This window comes from Panthera onca, chromosome B3 (assembly GCF_046562875.1).
Source record: "Panthera onca isolate mPanOnc1 chromosome B3, mPanOnc1 haplotype 2, whole genome shotgun sequence".
NCBI classification, from domain to species: domain Eukaryota; kingdom Metazoa; phylum Chordata; class Mammalia; order Carnivora; family Felidae; genus Panthera; species Panthera onca.
Window position 1 is genome coordinate 6,282,454 of NC_138344.1, and position 15,628 is coordinate 6,298,081.

Sequence of the window (15,628 nt, forward strand, 5' to 3'; positions counted from 1 at the left end):
TTTATGGGCAACCCCGCTAGAGCCTTTGTCTGGTGCCCACTCCCTGTGGCCCCTAAATTCCTCACCCTGGCAGGATCTTGGCTGTCCTTGCTCCTAGACCGCCTTCCCCAAGGAGTCCCTTTAACTCACAGCCCCTTCCCGGCCAGGGGGCTGAGAGTTGGGGGATATTCATCTCGGGGAGTTTTTGTTCCGCCTCATGAAAGGCCTCAATGGCTGGGAATACCATTCTAATTACAGGGAAGCCCAGCTTATGGAGGGGACACAAAGGGCTGTGATCTCATAGCAGCTCCTTCCATCCGTCAAATAAGGCTGTCTAATGACGGGGTGAGAGCTGTGAATGCCTAAAACAAACTCGAAAAGGAGGGAAAATAAAGCCGCCGGGGGCTTAAAATATATTAAATTACCCTGATTAGGAGTCGTGGCTTTGCAGAGCTGGTTGGAGGGGCTGAGGAAGCTGTGAGTCCCACTATTCACTTGGGGGGGAGGAGGGGTCAGTAGGTCGGGAGGGGTTCACAGAGCCCCGGCCCATTCTCATGCTAACACCAGGGACACACTGCAGGCTTAGTGGGCTGGAAAATAGAAATGAATTTGCCATAATCCTCCTCCTCCGGCTCCTGTCCCCAACCCAGGAGAAGTGGTGCCTAATTGCAGCTCCTTAGAGCCTGCTGGGCTCTGGGGCAGGGCCACACCCTGGAGCCTATGCCTCTGGGCCTTCGCACCCCGTTTCCTCCTCTCTCCAGTGGGGTGGGCTCAGGGCCTGGCAACAGGTCCCGGTGGAGGGGTGGGGGGAGTGGCGGTGTGCACGTGTGTGAGCGTGCATACACACCCACGCTCACCCCTTCCGACGGTGCAAACCCTCACACCTACACACGCCAGGCGCAGATGCAAATATGCCTTCCCTCTACCTACACCCCTTCCCAAACGCACTTTTGTAGGAGCACAATTTGTAAACATGGGGACTCCTCTGTGGGGGAGTATACACAGGCCTCCCTGTACTTTCACGGGCCTGAGACATGTTGCTTCTCAGATGACCACGTGCTGCCTCCCTGACATGAAAACACACACATGCACGTAGCCCTTCAGATGTGCTCCCAGAACCAGGGACCTAGAATAATTTCAATGTTTTACAGTAAAGGATACCGGGGCCCAGAATACAGCCAAGGTACAGGCTTTTCCCAGCACCACCTGAGTGAGCCCTATCTCTGCTGCAAGACCCTAGATAAGCCTGGCCCTCACCTGGGCCTCAGTTGCCTACCATTAAAACAAGGTGCTTGGACTAAATGGCGCAGAAAACCCCCTCCAGCTCAGAAACTAGGAGGGGCCAAGTGTCAGGGGCTACTCCCCCCCCCCCGCCCCTTCCCTGCCTCTGCACGCTTAGCTGTGTATACACACATACGCCACAGCGCACAGGACAATGATTCTGTCCAGTGTTCTGACAAACTAGAGGGCAGGCCTAGGAGCCCAGTAGCCTGCATCCGCACAGGTCCTGCTGCACGCGGGGGGCAACCACCTCGCCCACCCGCCTTGAGCCTCGCTCATCTGTGCCTGGGTCCACGCGATTTTGCCAGTTTGTGACGCCGGGGAGTCAGGGACGGATCTGAACCACAGAGCCCCACCGTGTGGCGCCCAGAACCCAGGAGAGGCATCCAAACAGGCTCCTCCTCGGTCGGGGGCTCCCTCTGCCGGCGGATCTGGAAACGCAGCGCAGGGAGGAATGCACGTGACCCTCAGACGTGACCCGAAGAGTCGGAGCAGTACGTACCCCACCCCTGTCCTCTGTTCCACTGTAGGAGTCAGGGAGCCGTGGGCTAGACTGGAACGGAGACTGCAAGAGGAAACTGGGAAGAGAGCATGGGAACCAAGGCCCGACCTCCCCGCACCTTTCCCCTCGTGGTCTCTAGGAACATTCCCCTCCTTTCATAGCCCCTCAGAGAACCAGCAGACCCGGGTGTGTGGAGGGGGCCAGGGTGAGGGCAGACACACCCAGGCCCACCACCAGCAGCTGGCCAACCTGAGCCAATGTGCCTCAGCGTTTCCACCTGTGCTGTGGGCGACGCAGGGCCCTGGGCAGCCAAGGAGAAGACCCAGAAAGGGCAGGAACCTCCCTCCCACCCACTCAGAGAAGGTGGGGACCCCAAACCTCCAGAAGACCTTTCTTGGGGGCCCTCAGGGTCAGCCGAGGCCCCTGCTGTCCTCTGGTCCCTGGAGGGAGGCTAGTTGCTGAGAATAGGGGCATGACCCCTGGCTGCAGTGGGAAAAGGGAGTACAATCCAGATCTTCCAAGCTTGGGCACCCAGATGCGGTGAAGTGCTGATCGTGCATGGGACTGGGGAGGCAGAGCAGGGGTCTGGGGGACCAAAGGCACGTCCTATAGGCGGGGTTGTTTCAACGAACCAGGCTGTTCAGAAGGAGGGAAGATACAGGGATGGCAGGTCCCTCCCCACCCACTCCACGGGGACCAAGGTACCTGCCCAGGGGCCACAGGTACTCCCAAGGTGGGGTGGGAGAACGTGGGTCTGCTGAAGCCTAATTGTGAGGTCAAATAACAGGCTTCATGCGCCCTAAGCGCTCTTCCTAGGCCCCAAGCATTCGCCAGCTGCTTCCCCAGCCTGTGACTTGCTTGGCTTTGTCAGAGCTCCGTTTTCGGGGCGGGGGGGTGGTATCTAGACCGAACCCCACAAGCCTTCTCTGGGCTTTCCAGCTCCAGGCCAGGCGGCCTGGCACACCTTTGTCACAGGGACTGTGGAAACTCCCGCAGGTCCGGAAGAACCCAGATGAAATGGGGGTGGGGGGAGATTTGGGGAAGGTGAGCCGTTTCAGGACCAGCCACGTTGGGTGGAGGGCATGGCTTATGCCCAGTGCTGAGGCCCAATGTAGCCAGGAAAGCCTCGCCTGGGCCCCCAGCGTTTGCCAAACGGCTGCCCTGGCCCGGGGCCTGGCTGCGCCCAGCGGGTAAGGGAACCAACCCCAGAGCTGCCTAGGCCTGCTCTGGCTCTTTTCTGCTCCTCCCGGTTTTGGGGGAAGTTGGGTTGGATCCCTGAGGGATAGCAGAGACTGAACCAAGGGCGTGGCCAAGAAGAATGAAAACCGAAGGGCAGACTGGAGTGGACTGAAGCCCTAATTGCTCCCACCAGGCTCCAGCCATGCCTCAGTGGCCAGTCCCAGTGTTTGGGGAGGGCGCCCTCTCTTCCCGGTCCCCGAAGCCCTTCGCTGCAGCCAGCTGCCCTGAAATCCATAGATTCCTGAGGGAGCACACACACCCACATCACACAGGCATTCAACATAAGCATACAAGAGCAACGAATTCGAATTCCAGAATTTTCTCCAAATAAAATAAAGCTGCAGGAGGCAACGCTCAGCCTCTAGACTCTGACGTGGGGAGGAGGCACCGGAGAAGGGGTTTGTTGGATACCCTACCGGAGCATCTCCCGCCGGCCTTTCCGGAGATGCCCCGCGGCCTGCTGCCCTCGATCTGGGGCCAGGAAAGCGCCCGGCGAACTCCATGGCCACAAAACGAACCTGTGTGCCGTGGAGGCGGCCCACGAGCTGCCATGCAGAAACGCCCGAGTTCTCCCAACACAGGAGCCGCCAGAGTCCGATGTGTAGCCAGAAAGGCCAGAGATTGGGGAATTTCGAGTCGTTTTCAGTATAATGCATGTCTCCCTAAGTCACCCTCACAGTTCTGCGTCTGCCTCCGTGCAAATGGCCCACCCTATCAATTACCTCCCTTTACTCATAAAGAGAAACGGGATCTTGTTTTTTTCTAGAATATTCAAAAACGAGCGGCCGGATTTGGGTGAATTCCAGCGGGGCTGAGCTTATTTTCTTCGGCACGATGGCGCTGCCAGGGCTCGGGAAGGATCTCTGAGGGCCGGTCGCCGCACGGTGGTGGAGACCGACCGACCGGAAAAGGGCTGGGGCCTTGGGGCCACCGGCGCTTCTGCGGAGAACCGCAACCCAGAGTTCGCACGCCCCCGCAACAGTCTGGGGGTCTCATGCTCCGGCCCCGCGTGCCTGTGCCTCTCGAGGAGAGAACCCAGGTTCCCCTGCAGGCCTCTCCCCCAGAGCCCGGGACCGGGCACACTAGCCAGCACGACAGCGGGACCCTAAGGGTCCTACATAGTCTTTGGCAAGAGACTGGAGGCTGCATTTTCAGAGGCTGCCTGTCTTTAGCGTCAAGGGAACGAGCTAGGGAAACCCTAATATGCTGAGATTTTCTAAACATCCCGGATTCCTGAACACCCGTGACCATCGCCAGGAGCCAAGCAAGGGCTGGGCGGCAGAGCTGGGCTCTTGGCAGTGGCTCCGGGCTTCTATTTGTAAAATACAGAATGAAATCGGGAGAGCTGAATGTAGACAAAGCCATCTTAAAACGTTCGATTGGCGAAATCGCCACACTTAGCAAACACTTTCATTTTCAGAGCCGCCCGTGGCCGTAGGCAAGTCCAGAAAAATCGATTGCGTTTCCGGACGAATTCCACCCAGGGAACAACAGAGCCTTGGGAATGCTCGCCCGCCCCGCGCACATTGGAAACACATATATTGGAAGGAATGGCGGACTTAGCCCTCAAACAAGCGAACCCGCCGGACGCAAACGTGCTTGTAAACTCACTTGCGCGACTTTGAGTTCATCTACACATTTATGCCTGTTTACCTGGCTTTTATACCCTCTGCGGAACTGCTATATTTGTGTGGGCTAGGCCGGCCACCCCTTCTCTTCCTCCGCGGAGAAACCTTAGCTGCGTGGGCCGGAAGCTACCATTCGGACCGGCCCCGGAAGAGCCACTTTTCCTTGTACTGGCCACGGTTTCGCAAATTGAGCTGTCCCGATCCTTATATTCTCGGTCCTGCATGCCCACGCCTTAACGGTCAGACCCAGGTGTAGAGCCCTACTGGAGAGAGGAAAACCGAGGATAGTGAAGGTTGGGAAAGAGAGTGCAGCTGCGGCGCATCGAGCCAAGGTTGAGGGGCACGGAGGACACCTTGGCTCGCCTCGCCGTTGCCAACGTTTTGCCCAATGTCTGGGGGACTCGCGGGATTGTGTGCAAATGTGTCCTCAGGCACCGTAGCCGGAACACAGGACTAGGCTTTTCCAAGACCGTGCATTCCGCGTGATGACTTTTCCTATCAATGGAAGAGACGTGGGCAATTGACCCAGCGGCCTTCTCCTCTCCGTCTATTGTGGCGGCTCAATCACGCATTTACCGAAAGAAAAGCGAGTTTATCTTAGCCTGGAGGAGCCTCGTGTTGCGTGTGTGTGTGACTAAAGGGTGGGGGAAATTCTGCAGCCACGACTGTGCAGATGGGCTGAGGATAGACACGTTCAGAAAAGGGCCAATTTCCCCTTCACAATGAGCGCTAAGTACCTGATAAATGGGGCTGGTGTTTATTCATGAGCAGGTACTTTGGAGATGGCGATTAGAACAGCCGCCCGCGCCGCCTCGCCAAGGTACTTAAAGCCGGGCAGGTGCAGCGCTGCGCGCGGCCTGAGCGCACAAAGCCCGCGGCCGCTGCGGCGCGGGGAGGGGCGTGAATGCGGGCCTCGCCGGGCCCCAAGGGCGCGCGGCGCGCAGGCACCTTAGCCTTTTGTTCTTCAGCCGAAGCCAAGGCCACTTCACCGAGGGGCGTCCCGGGAAAACCTCCCCTCTAATTACCAAGGATTTCCTACATCCCTCCTGCCGAAGCCCAGTCGGGCAACTCTCGGTCTGGCGGACGCGGGGACGCAGCGTGAGACCGGGTTCGGCGTTTGCGTAAATGCTGCTTATGAGCAGGCTATTAGCTAACCAGCTGAGTAACTAACTCAACAACTAGGGAAGAAACAGAACCCGGGCCTGGGAACCACGCGGGCACGCAGTTCTGGCCTCCCCCGCCGCCGAGGCGCCACCTCTGGCCGCGCGGGTAACCTCGGGCTTTCAGGTTTTGTTTCAACTCCAAGGGGAGAAAATTGGGGTCTGTCTCTTTCCACAGCTTCCTGGCGCCAAGGTCGTGGGACAAACTCAATCTCGCCCTCAGAGTGGCTCCAGAATCCCTAAGAACCCCCAGTTTTCTGCCCATGATCGCGGCCTGGGCTGGGCGCGCGCAGAGAGAGTGCAGCTGGCGTCTGGCCTTGGGGGGCCAAGTGCAGCGTCCTCTGCGCAGGGACGCGCCAGCGCGTTTCCCTTGGGGCCCAGCGGGGCAACCTGTGTCTGACATCCCTCCCTGCTCCCCAGCATCTTTGAGGGTGCTTCATGTGTGTAACCTTGGGTGGGCTGAGGCACTCGTGGGGTAGGCACCCCCGGCCTGTTCCCTGGGGCCTATTGGGGTCGCTTTTTTTTTTTTAATCGTTTGGAAAAATAGACCAAGATCGTTTCTCTCCAGTCCACAGAATGAGGAGAAATATGTGTTGCGAACAAGTTGGGTTCCCCCTTGGAAGAAAATTGTTTCAGAATGACCGTAAGCAAGGGGCAGGGATTTGATGTGACCCACCACGAGGCAGTATTTTCATTTTCCACCACGAAGAACCCGATGACTCTCCCATTCGATCAGACCAGGAAATTGTAGACACGAACCTTCATTATAGGTTTCCTTAGAACCTTGGGGTTCGAATAAATTGCATATATAATAATCCCGATTTCGCCGGGGAAATCCGACCCTCGGCGTGTGCATGCAAACCGAAAGTGGTAACCCAGTAGAGCAGCAGGGAAGGGGCGAGGTCAGCCCAGTGCCCACGGCCCCGGACGGCTCTGCCAGCCGCCAGCCGCGCCAGCCCCGGCCGGTGGCGGTCCTTGGTTAAAAGGATCGCAAGAGAGGCAAGGCTTCACCTCTTGCCTTGCACCAGAAGCTGAGTTAGGGTGGGAGAGTGAAGCATTCTCTCGAGTTACAGCCTGTGTCCCCTGCTCCAAGGAGACACCGGGGGATTAGGGGACCAACCGTTACCGACAGAAGGCCAGAGACCCCAGACGCAGCACCCCCTCTCCTTGCGTGTCGCGGTGTGGCCAACGTCTTGCAAATAGCTTCATTGCACGACGGCCTTGGATGAGTGTTGCGGGCCGTTCAGGGGCGAGGGACGGGCCATGCCAATCCCCGCATCCGAAAAGCTGGGAGTCGGGACCGCCAGGCGCTGGAGGCGACGGAGCCCGGCCTCTCCTGTCTCCACCGCAAGATGGTTGCCGGCCGGCATGTGGCTCCAAATTTAGGCAGAAAGTGAGAGATAAATTGGAAGGGGAGCGGGGCGTCGGTGGGACTAAAGACGATGCATTCCAAAGCAGTTTTTAGACTATCCATTCACCAAACCTTTAAGGCACACCCAAAAGAAGCAGGTGTGGGCAGGAGGAGGGCCCTCCATACTAACTCCACCATTGATTTTCTTCACATTACAGATTTCGAATAAATCATAAAAATATAATGAATAAGATTCCTGGGGAAGCAGTTATGCCCAGCTGTCATCTTTGGCCCTGGACTCCTCAGATCGGCTTCCACTGGCTGAAAGTTGTTTTTGTTTTCCAAGGAAAACCATTTGGGCAAATGCATATGGGGCCCGCATGGGCGTCCCCAGCCTCTGATTCACACATGTCACTCTTTCGAAGGTCCACGGACCAAGGGCCTCCATCTAGCAGTCTAGGCCATGAGGCCTGCCAAGGGGGTGGGGGGTGGGGCTGGGTGGATCTGCTCCTTTCCAGAACCTTTTCACCCATGAAGAGCCTTATCTGGTCTTTTTTTTTTTTTTTTTTTTTATCTGGTCTTGAAGTAAGTTGGGTCAGGAATCTCCAAAGGATTTCTGTTACTCCAGCTACTATGTCACAAACACCTTATATTTCAGCTGGTTGGTGACAGATAGAATCGCTATGTCCTGGAAAAGCCAGGAATATCTCACTAACCTGGCACCCTCCTCATCCCCAGGCCAGTGACAGATGTCAAGTGAGCTCTACTGAGTGTCACGTTCTGACCAGAAGGCTTCAAGGTGGAAGACAGACTCCTTGACCGGTCAGCTTGGTGTGTGTTGTTGCCCCCACCCCCCACCCCCCAACCCCAGCGACATCCTCGCTGCAGGGAGCCCCTCCGCGAAGTAGGACAAAGGCAGCCCTCAGGATGAAGCCTGCGCTGGGGAAACTCCGAGAAAGCCCACTCTTCCCTGGTCATCTCTGATGCTGTTTCTGGGTTTGTGAGGAAAGGACTGAGGTTTCTCTGACCCAGGACCCTTGAAGAGTCTCCAGTAAGGGAGGACGCTCTTCCCCCACCCCCCAAGACCTGGACACACAGCCCCGTGTGGCACAGGTGGGCCACACTCCCCCAAGAAACTAGTTTTGATATCCACTTCACCAATGACTTTGGGGAAGGTCCCTCCCCCTCTTCAGCTTCCTCGTCTGCCCACGGGAGGAGGGTTATAAAAGAAGCCTCTTAACATCTCTAACCTGGGGCTCCAAGAAATGTGAGGGAAGGCAGCACACAAAGACTTTGAAGACTTCCGAGGACACTGGGGGCACCTGGGTTTACTCCCTGAACATCTTTTTCTGAAACGTGGTCCTTTGATAAGCAGCTTGGTAGTAGAGTTAGGCACAGAGACCCTGGAACCAGGCTTCCTGGGCTCAAATGTGACACAGAACTGCCCTTTGCTACCCATGTGGCCTTGGGACACTTTGCTCAGTCTCTCTGTGCCTCAATTTCCTCATCTCTGCAACAGAGATTAATAACGATCCCTATTTCACAGGGCACTGGACGGATTAACTGAGGTCATACATGCAGAGCTTCTAGAAACATGCCTGGCACAGGTTAGCTGTTAATAGGAGTTGCCCAGACCCCTGGATGCAACCTCACTCCTCCCCAGTCTTCTGGGTTTTCCTCCACTGACCGTCACCATTTCTGTCCCTGCACCACTGCCAGGATCTCAGCCTCCTGTAGGTCCCAGCACCCGAGGAATGGGAGGGAGGAGGGCAGAACACCCATGCATTGCCTGCTTGCTGAGCACTTTGAGGACTCTCTGTGCCAGCCCTTATTTTCTGATATGGAAGGAAGTTGGGTCAGACTCCCTCCCTTTCTCTCTCCTCAATTCAACCCATAGACGGAGACAGCTGCGTGAAAACCTATGCCCTTGGCTTTAAAGAGGGAGAGAGTGAGGGAGACCCAGCTGATCCATTTCCACACAAGAGGGGTCCTGCTCAGAGGCGGTAGGACTATACTGCACAGAACCACAGATGTTCTCTACACACACACACACACACACATACACACACACACACACACACACACACACACACACACACACACACACCAGTCAGCTCCCTGAGGGCAGAGGCTTTTCTGTCTCCTTCTCTGCTGTATCCCAGTGCCTCAACACAATGCCTGGCACAGAACAAGCATCCCCCAAAAATAACATTAAGTCAATGAAAGGAGGAAGTGCCCACTGACCAGATCTGCTTCTGTGGCAGGGTCTAGTCTTAATTTATTTTCCACATTGAGAAGTGATAGATTTGGTAGCTAAGGGGAAAAAAGAGAGAAGGGAAAAGAACATACTTCCAAGTTCTCTCCATAAAAGTCTTCCGTCTCACCCTCCTGTTCTCTCACTTATCCGTGGGATCCTTCTTCCAACTTTTCCACCACACACACACACCTCTAAGTGGTTAGGCTCCAGGAGAGACAAGATCGGAAGGGTCCGTATTTAACGTATCACCTTCAAAGACATTTGGGGAATCTACATGACCTCCTGGGGGTTGGGTTCTCTGCCCACAGAAAGGAGCTGGTATCTTTCCACAGTCCAGGCCCCTCCTCGGCTGTTTGGTTAAAGCGTTGGAAGACCAACTGGTGTCAGTTTTTTTCTTTTCTGAGGGAGGAGGGACACTGTTTTTTGAAAACGCAAAGTGACTTAGTCATTAAAGGTGATTGCTGTTAAAATAATAACAGCTCTCATTCATGGATACATTTACATTTCTCAGGCACCTGACTGAGCACATCTGTCTTCTATCCTCACCAGGAACCCATGAGATCCATTTGCGAGCCCATTTTACAGATGAGGAAATGAAGATTTGGCAAAAAGTCATACGGTTGGTAAGGGAGAGAGTCAGGCTTTGAACACAATATTCCAAAGGCCGTTCATCCCTACTCTCTAACTCTTTTCTGTCTCTGAGTGATAAGGAAAGCAAGAGAACCCGTGCGGAATCTGGTTTGGGAGGAATTTTCCATGACTAGCTTAGGAACAAAGCTAGAATGTTGGTAGTTCAGTCAAGCACACTGATTCTAAACCAAAGACACCTGGACCTCTTTCTAGCTTCGACGCTGAAGGCAATTTACTGAATGCCTTTACACTTCAGCTTCCCCTTCTGTAAAAGGGGGCTAAAGACCCATCTCCTTTAGTGGGGAGTTATTATATATGAATAACAAATGATTATTCCCTCCCCTCAGTCTACTTACAGAGAGTAGTGCTTAGTAGCGTTTAGCTCACTGCCCTTTGCAGAATGCTGCCTTAAATTTCCTCATTCCACCCATCCACGAGTTGGGAGCCTCAGCTATTAGGGGAGAAAATGGCAGCTTGTGGAAGATGTCACAACAACCCAGGGAGAATCAGAGCAGAGCTCAGGCCAGAAGTTCCTTCGCTGAGGAAGAGGAAGCGTCTAGAGCAGCATCTGCAGTTGGTTTTGCAGAAAAACGTTTCAGTCTCGCTTTTTAAAAGGGATGTAAACATCTTCCCAGGCTCCTCTGACATCAGCCTGTCAGTGATGAATCATTGGGAGCGTGAACACAGGCACTAGGTAGGTCACAGTCTCCATTTTTAGTCAACTTCCTGGTGGCCCCGCTGAGGCCTTGCAGGAGGGCCCAAGGTTTGATAAAGCGCGTGAAACCTCAGCCCCTCTGTGCCCTCGGGGACCCAGCCAGAGGGAGAGCAGAGCCTTACAGAGAGGAGGGTTCCCTTCTGACATTTCTTAGCTTTTAAATTTTAAAGCAATTTGCATAGAATTTGTCGTCTTGGGTTTTGGTTTTTGTTTTTAATAACAAAAGTACAGGGGACCAGCCTCTCCTGGCTGCTTCTTGCTTGTGAATGAGACCTCGGATGTAATGGACTAGAAGCAAAGCGCCCCTGGGAGATGGTATCTCAGTCTGAGCCAATGTTTAAAAAAAATCTCAATCGTCGATGCTTTTCAAATTTATGTGTGTTTGATTTCAATTAATGGATCCAGAAACGATTTTATTTATTGAGTGTCTACTAAGCACTTGGCAGTGCAGCCAAAGGGGTTAAAAGGGGAAGTGATGTGGGGGAAATCTGGGCAGCCCTCCTGGAGAAGGAGGCAGAAACTTTAGCATGAATGAAATCCCACAGGTGAGAAATTTGGAGACTGCAACAGAGAAGAAGACGAGAAGGGGAGCAGTGTGGCCTCAGGGGAAAGGCCATCTCCCCCTTTTTAATTTGCTAATTCCAATTTGCTGTGAATTTAGAAGCCAGATATCAGGGATGTTACGTTAGAACCGTGTGTACAGCAGGAGGGCGTAAACGACTTCAGAGCGAGCATCAGAGAGAGGAAGGCAGGAACGGAGGGCAAGGTTTGGACCTCTCAGAAGCAGCTCTCTGTGCCAGGTCAGCTTGGCAGTGTGCCCGGCCGGTGAGGTACAAGCGAACACCTGTCCCCACACAGAATCCAGGAACTAGGCACACAGGGACAGAAAGAAGTTCTACGCGCAGAAACAAGGGCCCGCTGTGGTCCCTGCACTGCCACTAGATCCCAGCCCGCCCGCCTTCACTCCAGCTACCACCCTTTGGCCCGGGGCCTTAATTCAGGTGCTAAGGTTGGAGCGAGGAGGGAGTGCCCTCAGCTGATTCTCCTTAGAGCCGAGCCATACGCACACATTCCGGGGCTAGACCCTAACCGGGGGCTCCTCCGGCCAGAATCGGAGGGGAGTCGAGGAAGAGCCAGAACCAGAGCTAGCGGCACAGAAAGTGGACACCAAGAGGCTAACCGACGAGAGATGGAGAAGCTAGGCGCCCTCGGGAAAGGCCGGCGACCTCACCAGGCCGTCACCGGGCGCCCTTGCTCCCCGTGCCCTGGCCCCCGCCCCAGGCCTGGTACCCCCGAGAGCCCTGGAGCGGCAGCGCGCCCCCCGGAGGCCCGGCGGGGCTGCCCAGTCTCCCAGCCGCTTCGCGGCACACGGCCCTCCGCGCTGTTCCTCCGGCTCGCACGGTCCGGGGCGGGGGGCGGGGCACAGGGGGTGCGGGCGCACCCCGCCACGGGTTCTTACCTCAGCGCGGGCGTCCGTCCGACCAAGCTCGGTTTGCTGCTGGGACTGCGGGGCTGGGGAGGCTCCCACGGACGCGGATCGCGCCTCCCCCCCGCCCCGAGCCCCCAGACCCTACGGTGGCCCCGAGCGGGGGCGCCGGGACCAGGGGACAGGCGCCGCGCCGGCGGGAGGAGGCGGCTCCTGCGGGGCGCGGTGGGGCGGGGCGGGGGCGTCTGCCGGGCCCCGCCCGGAGGGGACTTGGGAGCGATTATCTTCCAGAACAAAGGAGGCCGGGGAAGGCTCCGAGCCCCCCGGGCCTGGCCCTGAACTTGAACTTGTACTTGACACTTCGTCCGGAAGGTGGCGAGGGAACCCATCTGAGCTAGGACGGAGGCTCATCCGTTCACCTCGCGTCCCGGGGAGGGAGCGACCCCGGCCCCCCCTGGGCGCGGGGCGGGACCCTAGCATCCCCAGGTGCCCCCGGGCCCCGGTGCGCCCCAAAGTGCCTCGGACCCGAGGGCCCGAGTCCTCGCGTCCCCCTGGGAGAGTCAGGGTGCGGGCGAGGCCTCTGGGTCTCCGGCCGGGAGGAGTGGGCCGGGGCCCTGCCCCCCCCCCCCCCGACTCCCACCCCACTCTGGGCCCGGGCCGCAGCCGTGGCTGCGCGGGGCTGGCCGGATTCTCTGCACGTCGCGTCGGCGGCAGCTATTCAGCCGCTAATTGAACGTTAATGGCAGGTGCGGATGAGGTCACCGGAGCTGGCTTTTCTCACACATTTTTCATGCAAATTCGCGAAACTCTAAACAAATTTAAATAAAAAGCTCTTTGTGCCGCGCGCGCCCCTCCGTCCTCTCCCTCCCGCCCGGGGTCCTGGGTCCTGGCTCCTCCCGGGGCCTTGGGGCCCCGAGCCCGCTGCCCGGCGGAGCGCGGCCCGAGGCGGGAGCCGGACGCCCCGCGGAGCGCCGCCTGCCGGCCAGAGGTGCACACCCTGCCGCGCCGCCCGTGGCCAAACGCGCCCCGGCTGTCGTGGGGCCGGAGCGAGAGAAGTGTCACTGGCGTCGTGGGGCAGGGCGAGGCCGGTGGCGCAGGAAACCCTCGAGGAGGCAGTGTGGGCAGTGGTTAAGTGCCTGGCACCTGGACAGGCGGGCCTGTGCTGGCACCCTGGCTACACTGGCACCCGCACCCACAAGGTGACCCATGGGCCACCTTGGTCGGCTTACACGACTTCACTCTCTCCGTTGGTTAAATAGGAAGTAAGATAGTGCCCAGTTATGCGTATGTATGTCTGAGGCTTAAGCCATGATTTAGGACACGAACAAGCACTTAGAATAGTGCCTGGCCCAAGAGAGTGGTGATTATTATCTGGGGTCCAAGGGCCTTGTGACCATGAATGCTGTGATTTTGCACATACATGGAATCACTTGTCAGGGGCTTTCAAGAGATTTACGACTCCTTGCATCCCATTCTGGTCACAGAGATGAGATTCAGAGCCCAACTCCACTGCCTCTCACACCGTGTGCGGCTCAGCCCTCGGCTGTGTGGCTTTGCATAGTCCTTAGCCTCTGTTTCCTAGTCTGTAAAATGGGACTAAGTCTTGTGGAGTCATGGTGAAGGATGAAATGAGAAACTCAGTTGGAGACTTAGAAGGGGCTTGTGAGCTGCCTCACAATCCAGAGCCTCCAAAGCTCCTCTCCTGAGGGCACTTCACCTGATTGCCACCCTCAAGGCTAGAGAGGCGGGCCCTGGGCCAGCCAGCAGCCTTCATCCTCTTACCCAAAGGACGCTAGCCCGGGTCAGGGAGACAGACTTTCCAAGAACTTGCTAGGAAAGAAACCCACTCTTTCCACCCATGCTAGGCCCCTTCCCACCCACCCCCACCATACGTTTTCTTTGCTAGTGGCTAAGTCGTACTGTCCTACCCGTGTTCTTCCAGAAAAACAGACCAGAGACATGGACGTTATCCACTGTGGGTTGGGAAGATGAGTCTGGAGACTCAGGGGGCAGAGTTCACAGGACAGAAAGAGGCCTCTCTCTCGGAATTTGCCCTAGTCTTCCCTCAGGACCATCCAGGGACCTACTGGCCTTGGAAAAGTCCCAGTGATTCAAGCTGACTGGGTGAGGTCTCTCCTCTCCCACCTCCGCTTCTGCAACTTCAACTTTCCCCGAGCCTCCCATTAGGCAAGCCTCTGGGAAGCACTGGGGCAAGCCTGGGAGTGTCTTTTCCTGCTAGGCCCCTTCAGGTCAAGGAAGCAGCAGAATCTGCAGGAGTGCAGAGGAACTGCAGTCAGGGGACTATGATGCTAATTGACCCTCAGACCCCACCCACCCTCACTTGCACCAGCTGGAGACCCTGGGCCTTCCCCAGAACCCTGCCCCAGCTCTCCAGTGCTCACATAGGCTTGTCTTGACAAGCTGGGCTCCATCTTTGTCTCCAGGCCACCACCTCCAGGAAGCCCACCTAGACAATCCTACTGTCCCTGGACAGCTCTGGAGGAGAGACTATACTACCAGAGAAGACAAAGACCCCAAAAGTCCAGGGCTGGACACACTGAGGGAGATAGATGGCATTAGGTGAGACTGGGGGAGGACCTCAGGCAAAGGACCATCTGCGGTGACCTTGCAGAAGAGGGGTTAATGTCTCTATGTGTGGGGGTTGGCAAGGGGGCATTGCAGCTTTAGGAAACTCCTTTAAGTGGCCCAGCCAAACAGGATCGCTTTGGGGTTAGGAGTCAAAGAGACTGGTTTGGGGGCAGTCTGGTTTTGGTTTTGGGGCACCTGGGTGGCTCAGTCAGTTGAGCATCTGATTCTTGGTTTTGGCTCAGGTCGTGGGTTCAGGCCCTGTGCTCTATGGTGGAAGTGTGGAGCCTTCTTGGGATTCTCTCTCCCCTTCTCTCTGCCCCTCCCCTGCTCATAAGCATTCACTCTCTCAAAATAATAAACTTAAAAAGAGAGAGAGAGACTTGGTTTTGGACCTCAGTTCTGACCCTGTGTGTGTGTGTGTGTGGCTTGGGACCTATAACTTTTCTGTGCCTCATTGTCCTGATCCCTAAAACGAATGTGCCAGTAATACTGGCAGCCCATGAAGTCATGGGGAGTCACTACACCCCTCCTCGTGTGGCCATTGCTTATTTATTTCTTTAAGAAGGCTCTACAACCAATGTAGGGCTTGAACTCACAACCCTGAGATCAAGGGTCGGATGCTCTACCTACTGAGCCACGCAGGTGCCTAAACACGTGGTCATTCATGCTTCTTTCCTCCTCTCTCCGCTGGCCCCACAGCTGATTTGCGGTGACTGACCATTGCTATCACCCAGGCCCCAGGGATCCCCGTGGGATTTCCCGCAGCTACTCAATCTGGCCCAGGGGTGCCTCTTTCCTCTGCTCCTCCGGGCCCTGGCAGGTGGGTAGGGGGTGGGGGCGGCGGCCCCCTGGAGAGCTGCTACAGCAGCTG